The sequence below is a fragment of the Heterodontus francisci genome, chromosome 2 (genome assembly GCF_036365525.1).
Source record: "Heterodontus francisci isolate sHetFra1 chromosome 2, sHetFra1.hap1, whole genome shotgun sequence".
NCBI classification, from domain to species: Eukaryota; Metazoa; Chordata; class Chondrichthyes; order Heterodontiformes; family Heterodontidae; genus Heterodontus; species Heterodontus francisci.
In genome coordinates, this window is record NC_090372.1 from 97,835,808 (window position 1) to 97,844,297 (window position 8,490).

The following is an 8,490-nucleotide window of genomic DNA, read 5'->3' on the forward strand; positions in this document are numbered from 1 at the left end:
ACCATGATGATTAACAAATAAGCTGTTAACATACAGCTTTAAGATCTTTTAATGTTCGTTATATCGATCTGATGTCTTATATTGGCACCAGCTGGACCTCATCGTCACAAGGCGAGCCTCTATAAACAGTATCCAAATCACACACAGCTTCCACAGTGCGGACTGCAACACCAACCACTCCCTGGTGTGCAGCAAAGTTAAAACTCAAACCAAAGAAGCTACATCACTCCAAGCAGAAGGGCCGCCCGCGCATCAACACTAACAGAAATTTTTATCCACAACTGTTACATAAGTTTCTAAATTCACTTGAAAAAGTATTTCGAAACACTCTTGCAGGAGATGCAGAGACGAAGTGGGCCCACATCAGAGACGCCATCTATGACTCAGCAATGACCATCTTTGGCAAACATGAGAAGCAGAATGCACACTGGTTTCAATCTCACTTTGAAGACATGGAACCTGCCATAGCCGCTAAGCGTACTGCACCGTTGAACTACAAGAAAGCCCCCAGCGAGTTAACATCTGTAGCACTTAAAGTAGCTAGAAGCGCTGCACAAAGAACAGTCAGGCGCTGTGCAAATGACTACTGGCAACATATGTGCAGCTGTATTCAGCTGGCCTCCGACACCGGAAACATCAGAGGAATGTATGATGGCATTAAGAGAGCTTTTGGACCATCATCAAGAAGATCGCCCCCCTCAAGTCTAAAACAGGGGAAATGATCACTGACCAATGCAAGCAAATGAACCGCTGGGTGCAGCACTACCTCGAACTGCACTCCAGGGAAAATATTGTCACTGATACCACCCTCAATGCAGCCCAGTCTCTGCCAGTCATGGATAAGCTGGATGAACAGCCAACAAAATCAGAACTTAGTGATGCCATTGATTCTCTAGCCAGTGGAAAAGCCCCTGGAAAGGACAGCATTACCCCTGAAATAATCAAGAGTGCCAGGCCTGCTATACTCTCAGCACTCCAAGAACTGCTTTGCCTGTGCTGGGATGAGGGAGCAGTACCACAGGACATGCGCGATGCCAATATCATCACCTTCTATAAGAACAAGGGTGACCGCGGTGACTGCAACAACTACCGTGGAATCTCCCTGCTCAGCATAGTGGGGAAAGCCTTCGCTCGAGTCGTTTTAAACAGACTCCAGAAGCTGGCTGAGCGTGTCTACCCTGAGGCACAGTGCGGCTTTCGAGCAGAGAGATCCACCCTGGACATGCTGTTCTCCCGTCGCCAGTTACAGGAGAAATGCCGCGAACAGATGCCCCTCCATTTTGCTTTAATAGAGCTTACCAAAGCCTTTGACCTCGTCAGCAGATGTGGTCTCTTCAGATTACTAGCAAAAATCGGATGTCCACCAAAGCTACGAAGTATCAACACCTCCTTCCATGACAATATGAAAGGCACAATTCAGCATAGCGGTGCCTCATCAGACCCCTTTCCTATCCCGAATGGTGTGAAACAGGGCTGTGTTCTCACACCTACACTGTTTGGGATGTTCTTCTCACTGCTGCTCTCACATGCGTTCAAGTCTTCAGAAGAAGGAATTTTCCTCCACACAAGATCAGATGGCAGGTTGTTCAACCTTGCCCGTCTTAGAGCGAAGACCAAAGTATGGAAAGTCCTCATCAGGGATCTCCTCTTTGCTGACGATGCTGCATTAACATCTCACACAGTAGAGTGTCTGCAGAGACTCATCGACAGGATTGTGGCTGCCTGCAACGAATCTGGACTAACCATCAGCCTCAAGAAAATGAACATCATGGAACAGGACATTAGAAATGCTCCATCCATCAATATCGGCAATCACGCTCTGGAAGTGGTTCAAGAGTCCACCTACCTAGGCTCAACTATCACCAGTAACCTGTCTCTCGATGCAGAAATCAACAAGCGCATGGGAAAGGCGTCCGCTGCTATGTCCAGACTGGCCAAGAGGGTGTGGGAAAATGGCGCACTGACACGGAACACAAAAGTCCAAGTGTTTCAAGCCTGTGTCCTCAGTACCTTGCTCTACGGCAGCAAGACCTGGACAATGTATGTCAGCCAAGAGTGACGTCTCAACTCATTCCATCTTCGCTGCCTCCGGAGAATCCTTGGCATCAGGTGGCAGGACCGTATCTCCAATGCAGAAGTCCACGAGGTGGCCAACATCCCCAGCATATACTCCCTACTGAACCAGTGGCGCTTGAGATGGCTTGGCCAATTGAGCCGCATGGAAGATGGCAGGATCCCCAAGCACGCATTGTACAGTGAGCTCGTCACTGGTATCAGACCCACCGGCCTTCCATGTCTCCGCTTTAAAGTCTGCAAATGCAACATGAAGTCCTGTGACATTGACCACAAGTCGTGGGAATCAGTTGCCAGTGATCGCCAGAGCTGGCGGACAGCCATATTCTTTCTTTTTGGTCTCCTTATCTCGAGAGACAATGGATACGCGCCTGGAGGCGGTCAGTGGTTTGCGAAGCAGCGCCTGGAGTGGCTATAAAGGCCAATTCTGGAGTGACAGGCTCTTCCACAGGTGCTGCAGAGAAATAAAGGGGGTGCTAAAGAGTGGCGAGTCGAAGAGACTTAGCAGTGGCAGGGAAAAAGGCAGAAGTGCAAGGAGAGAGCCAATTGTGTAACAGCCCTGACAACAATTTTATCTACAGCGCCTGTGGAAGAGTCTGTCACTCTAGAATTGGCCTTTATAGCCACTCCAGGTGCTGCTCCACAAACCACTGACCACCTCTAGGCGCTTACCCATTGTCTCTCGAGACAAGGAGGCCAAAGAAGAAGAAGTCTCCTCAAGACTAGTTCCAGCTGTTTTTTGGAGGTACAGAGGATGTTTCCCAGTGAGAGTGCATTAACTGGCTTTATTGAGCTCTCCAGTTACTGCACAGGTAGAATGAACGTTTGGAAATAAAGGATGTGAAATTTACTGTCATGGTCCCAACAGCAAGCCTTGAGGCACCCCACTCAGTATTTCCCTCATCCTGATATACCTCCTCAATGAAGTGCTCAACCATAAGTCTTGATTTAACATTCATCATGAGTAAGGACATAACCAGGCAGCAGCTAAAAATGGGCAAGATGAGAAAGTGGTGCAAACAAATAATATTTATGTGGCTCAAAAATTAAACATAATCTTAACAATTTAGCATTATATAATGCACCCACGTGCATACTCTTGTGCAATTACAAATCTTTACTCTTCATTGTCCTAGCACTTCTACATGGTGCAATTGCTGTGACTTCAGCAGAGGTAGAGGCAGGCTGCTCAGATCCCAGCTCTGACTGCTGAGATGCTCTTGACCAATGTCCTCTGGGTTTTGGAGTCTGTGAGGGCCCCTGCAAAGACTGCTTCACCTGCACCTACTCAGGGGCAGACAGACATTGGGACATGAGCCTTCGGGATGTCGGGTACTGACTGAGGGGTGGTGGTTGTAGTATAACGTACACAAGCTGTTGCTGGGTAGATTATGTATATAGACCTTAAGCATCATCACAGGATGTGATGTCACGAGTCTGTACCTTGTGCTACTCAGTGTTCATATAGATACCCTATTAAGAAGATCCCTGTAGTTAAACTCCAGTTACTTTGATCCAGAGTCTGCTTTCCTCATTCAATACTAATAGCATGTTGACAAGATTGTGGTCGGGGAGGGGCTACGGGTGAGAAGTGAAAGCACTTTCAGCAGAGTCCCCATTTCTATGTCACCTTTCTCCATCATCTCCCACATGACCCATCCAACTTCCATGTTATCAATGAACTGACAGCACTTTATTGTAGATCAGTGGGACGATGAATGTCCAAGACTAAGGTATCATTCATCCTATTTAAGGTGGCATTCATTGTGTGTATGCCTTTGAAGGCCAGCATACACTCGTGTGATTGCTGCTTTTGATGTTCCTTGCAAGTGGCCACTCTATTCATGGACTCTTTTCGTGGCTATGAAAGGATCTTTGATTGATTTTAGGAGTGCTTTGAGTTGGGGGAAGTGGGGTGAGCACATGATTGCCAGATGGGTGGACTGGTCCAACCTAACTGAACCTCACTATCATGAGGACATTCCAGGCAGCAATGTGCCATAACACATTCATTCTCTGTCTCCTCCTCATCCAAAGAGGCTCTGTGCTCTGTGCCTTGTCGCTACTGAAAATCTAAATCTTGTTGCTGTGCCATGTACCACAGAGTGCAGCGCACCACATGACTGTTCTGGAGACCCTGGCTGATGCATATTGAAATCATCATTGCAAAGGCCTACAACACCATGCAACTCATGCTTGAGATGCACTCCTCCAATCTCTCTGCAAGCATGCACAGTGTGGCTGGAAAGCCTACTAGTACATTGTGTTATAACTCAGATAGCCAGGCGGGGAAAGATAGAACTGGAGTCTAATCTTTATACACTTACACACTTTTACTTACAGAGACACACATTGCATATTGTGTACCTCAACCAACAACACCTTTTCAGCCTGCCTCTATATAGATAATAGTAGCACAGGTGAGTCCCCATCTTAACCCCCAATTGATATACAATTAACACAGTGCACAATCTTTGTTACTGCTCCAGAAGTATCCTCTTCATCAACGGCCCTCGAGGTACAGCATCCGTGTCTGGCTGAGCAGAGTTTTGAGGGTCCTGCGTCCTTCACCGCCAACTCTCCACTGCTGTCCCTGTCTCCATCATCTCTTCCTGCTCACTTGTGATGTGTGAGTCACCGGCTGAAAACCCAGCTCTCTGCTTTACCAGTGCCCCCGAAGTGTGAGTATCTGAGCTGGTGCATGGTCTGCATGAATTCAGTGATGGTACACCCTCAGAGTTTGTGGCCTCCTCTGAGGAGTTATCGTCCTCCTGGACCACCCTCTGCGAGTACCTGAAGGGCCTGTGGGAGATTAAAGACCGAGAACTGTCAAAGTAAGAATGTTTTAATTGATCATTATGCATATGATTATATTTTACTGGCTGCTGACATCAAATTAACATGATTAAGTGTTGTATGCCATGTGGCTGTGTCAAATTTGATTCTGCCACCAGATATCTGGGAGACTCCCATCTCCCCTTTTACGGCCAGTCACGCCGAGGATCTACTGATCTCCAGTGCCTCCTCCTCAAAACTTATTGCGAAAAATAAAAGGTCATGGTGTAGAGGGTAATATATTGGCATGGATAGAAGATTGGTTAGCTAACAGGAAACAGAGAGTAGGCATAAATGGGTCATTTTCTGGTTGGCGAGATGTAACGAGTGGTGTGCCACAGGAATCAATGCCTCAACTTTTTACAATTTATATAAATGACATGAAGGGACTGAAGGTATGGTTGCTAAATTTGCTGATGACATGTGGATAGATAGGAGAGTGATTTGTGGAGAGGACATAAGGAGGCTACAAAGGGATATAGATAAATTAAGTGAGTGGGCAAGGGTCTGGCAAATGGAGTATATTGTGGGAACATGTGAAATTGCCCATTTTGACAGGGAGAATAAAAAAATAAGCATATTATCTAAATAGTGAGAGATTGCAGAGCTCTGAGATGGAGAGGGATCTGGGTATCCTAGTACATGACTTGCATAAGGTTAGTATACAGGTTTAGCAAGTAATTAGGAAAGCTAATAGAATGTTATCAATTATTTCAAGGGGAATTGAATACAAAAGTCAGGAAGTTATGCTTCAGTTATACAGGGCACTGGTGAGACCACATCTGGAGTACTGTGTACAGTATTGGTCTCCTTATTTAAGGAAGGATGTAAATGTGTCGGAAGCAGTTCAGAGAAGGTTTACTAGACTAATACCTGGAATGGGCAGATTGTCTTATAAAGAAAGGTTGGACAGGCTAGGATTGTATCCGCTGGAGTTTAGAAGAGTAAGAGGCAACTTGATTGGAACATATCAGATCCTGAGGGGTCTTGACAGGGTGGATGTGGAAAGGATATTTCCTCTTGTGGGAGCATCTAGAACTAGGGGTCACTGTTTAAAAATAAGGGGTTGCCCATTAAAGACAGAGATGAGGAGAAATTTTTTCTCACAGAGGGTTATGAGTCTTTGGAACTCTCTTTCTCAAAAGATAGTGGAAGTAGAGTCTTTGAATATGTTTAAGGCAGAGGTAGATAGATTTCTGATAAGCTAGGAGGTGCAAGGTTATTGGGGTAGGCGGGAATGTGGAGTAATCAGTTCAGCCATGAACTTATTGAATGGCAGATAGGCTCAAGGGGCTGAGTGGCCTACTCCTGCTCCTAATTCGTATGTTCACTTGCTCTATTTCAGACTTGCTGTCCAATTTTGATGCAATTCTGTATCTGAAGAATCTTTTCCTCCATAGTACCCAGTTTTGAGTCTGATTGGATCCCTCATGATTTTTGAAACTCTCTGGCACTCCTAAATTTTGATCTGTTTTAAAAAATTTTTATAGACTTTTTATAGTGTTCCCCTTTCAGAAACTTTTTTTCAAGCTAGCTTGGAGTGTAGCAGGTGTTTGATAGTGTTCCCTGTTTTTTTATTGCATTCTGGTAGGGACTTCCCCTTTCTTTCAGCAGATCACTGAAACATTTACACAGCTGCTTATTGGATCTGATAGACAGTTCCAGTTGCTTTTTTTAGCTAGAGTTTATTTATTTTGTTTGAACTTGACTGCTTTAATGATTTTTTTCTCTTCAGCTTAGTTGCATTAATGGAGACTCTGCTGTCTTTGAAGGTTTCTCATGCTTTTTCTTCTTCACTATCAGACTGTTTGTTCAGCTCACACGCTTTTCGGAGTTTTCCCGCTCTCCGCCCTTGTGTTCAGCCCAAGTGAGGGATTGGGTTTTCCCTGCTTTTTTCTCTCTCACTCACATGGAGCCTTTAGAAAATTAACTTTTTAAGCTCTTCAAAGGCTTTTCTATTGGGATTTCTCGATCGTCGACATAATGACTCACCCGATCGCTTGCTTTGCAGCCATGCTTCCGTTCTATGGAGCTTTTCTTTGCCTTCTACGGTATGTAGTTTGCTTTTTCTCTTCAACTACTTGTTTTAAAGTTTCTTCTCCTCTGGCTGAAGGATGATTGTTGCTTCAAATTTTCTCTTCTGGGTAGAGCACTTCAATCCCAGCGCTGTTCACCATATTATATATTTGGTTCTTTAAACAGCCACTGTATAGAGTCTAACCAGAGAGGTCCTTTGACTGTATTGTTTTAATATTAATCTTTATTTTATACTAACTACATTCACTCCACAATAGCCAGTGTGTCTCCTTCAAAAACCATGCTGTAACTGTTCTCGGGTGTATCCCACATGATCTATTACTTCATCATGGTGGGTGGTAATCTTTACATTCTCTCAAGGTTAACCCTTTGATACACTTATACTACACACCCCACTGGAAGTGGTTAGAAAATTCTGCTATCTTGGGTCCACAGTGACAGATCATCTGTCTCTTCATGCTGAGCTTGATACACGCATAGGAAAAGCAGCCAACACCTCTGGCCGACTTGCCAAACGCAAATGGGATAACACCAAGCTGACCCTTAGGACCAAGCTGTGTTCTCAACACCTTGCTGTATGGCTGAGAAACAAGGGTGACTTACAGCTACCAGGAAAAGAAGCTCAATAATTTCCAACTTCACTGTCTGCTGCACATAATGTGTATATCCTGGCAGGACAAAATCACAAATGTGGCAGTCCTCTCAAAGACAGAGCACCCAAGTGTGTTGGCACTAATCAGAGGTAGTTTCGGTGGATCGGATACGTCCGCAGGATGGAAGACGGATGCATACCCAAGGACCTTCTGTATGGTGAGGTAGCCACAGCCAGATGACTAGTGAGGCGCCCAAAGCTCCGCAACAAGGATGCTTGCAAGCGTGACATGAAGGCCCTAAAAGTCAGCTATTGCACTTGGGAGTCACTAGCTGGCGAAAGAGGAAAATGGCGACACATCCTGTGAATTGATGTGTGCTACCACGATGAATAGATTTCTACAGCAGCTTGACAACAGGCACCAATGTCAAAAACAACTCACTTGACAGCTTCACGTGCAGCACTTGTGGCAGAATCTTCCTCTCAAGGATTGGCTTTCACAGCCATTAACAAAGGTTTTTTTTAAATTCTTCATGGGATATGGGCGTCGCTAGCTAGGCCAGCATTTATTACCCATCCCTAATTGCCATTGAGAAGGTGGTGGTGAGCTAACTTCTTGAACCACTGCAGTCCTTGGGGTATAGGAACACCCACAATACTGTTTGGAAGGGAGTTGCAGGATTTTGACCCAGCGACAGTGATGGAACGGCGATATAGTTCCAAGTCAGGATGGTGTGTGGTTTGGAAGGGAACTTGCAGGTGGTGGTGTTCCCATGTATCTACTGCCCTTGTCCTTCTAGGAGGTAGAGATCGCGGGTTTGGAAGGCGCTGTCGAAGGAGCCTTGGTGAATTGCTGCAGTGCATTTTATAGATGGTACACAGTGCTGCCACTGTGCATCGGTGATGGAGGGAATGTTAAAGATGGTGGATGGCTACTTTGTCCTGGATGGTGT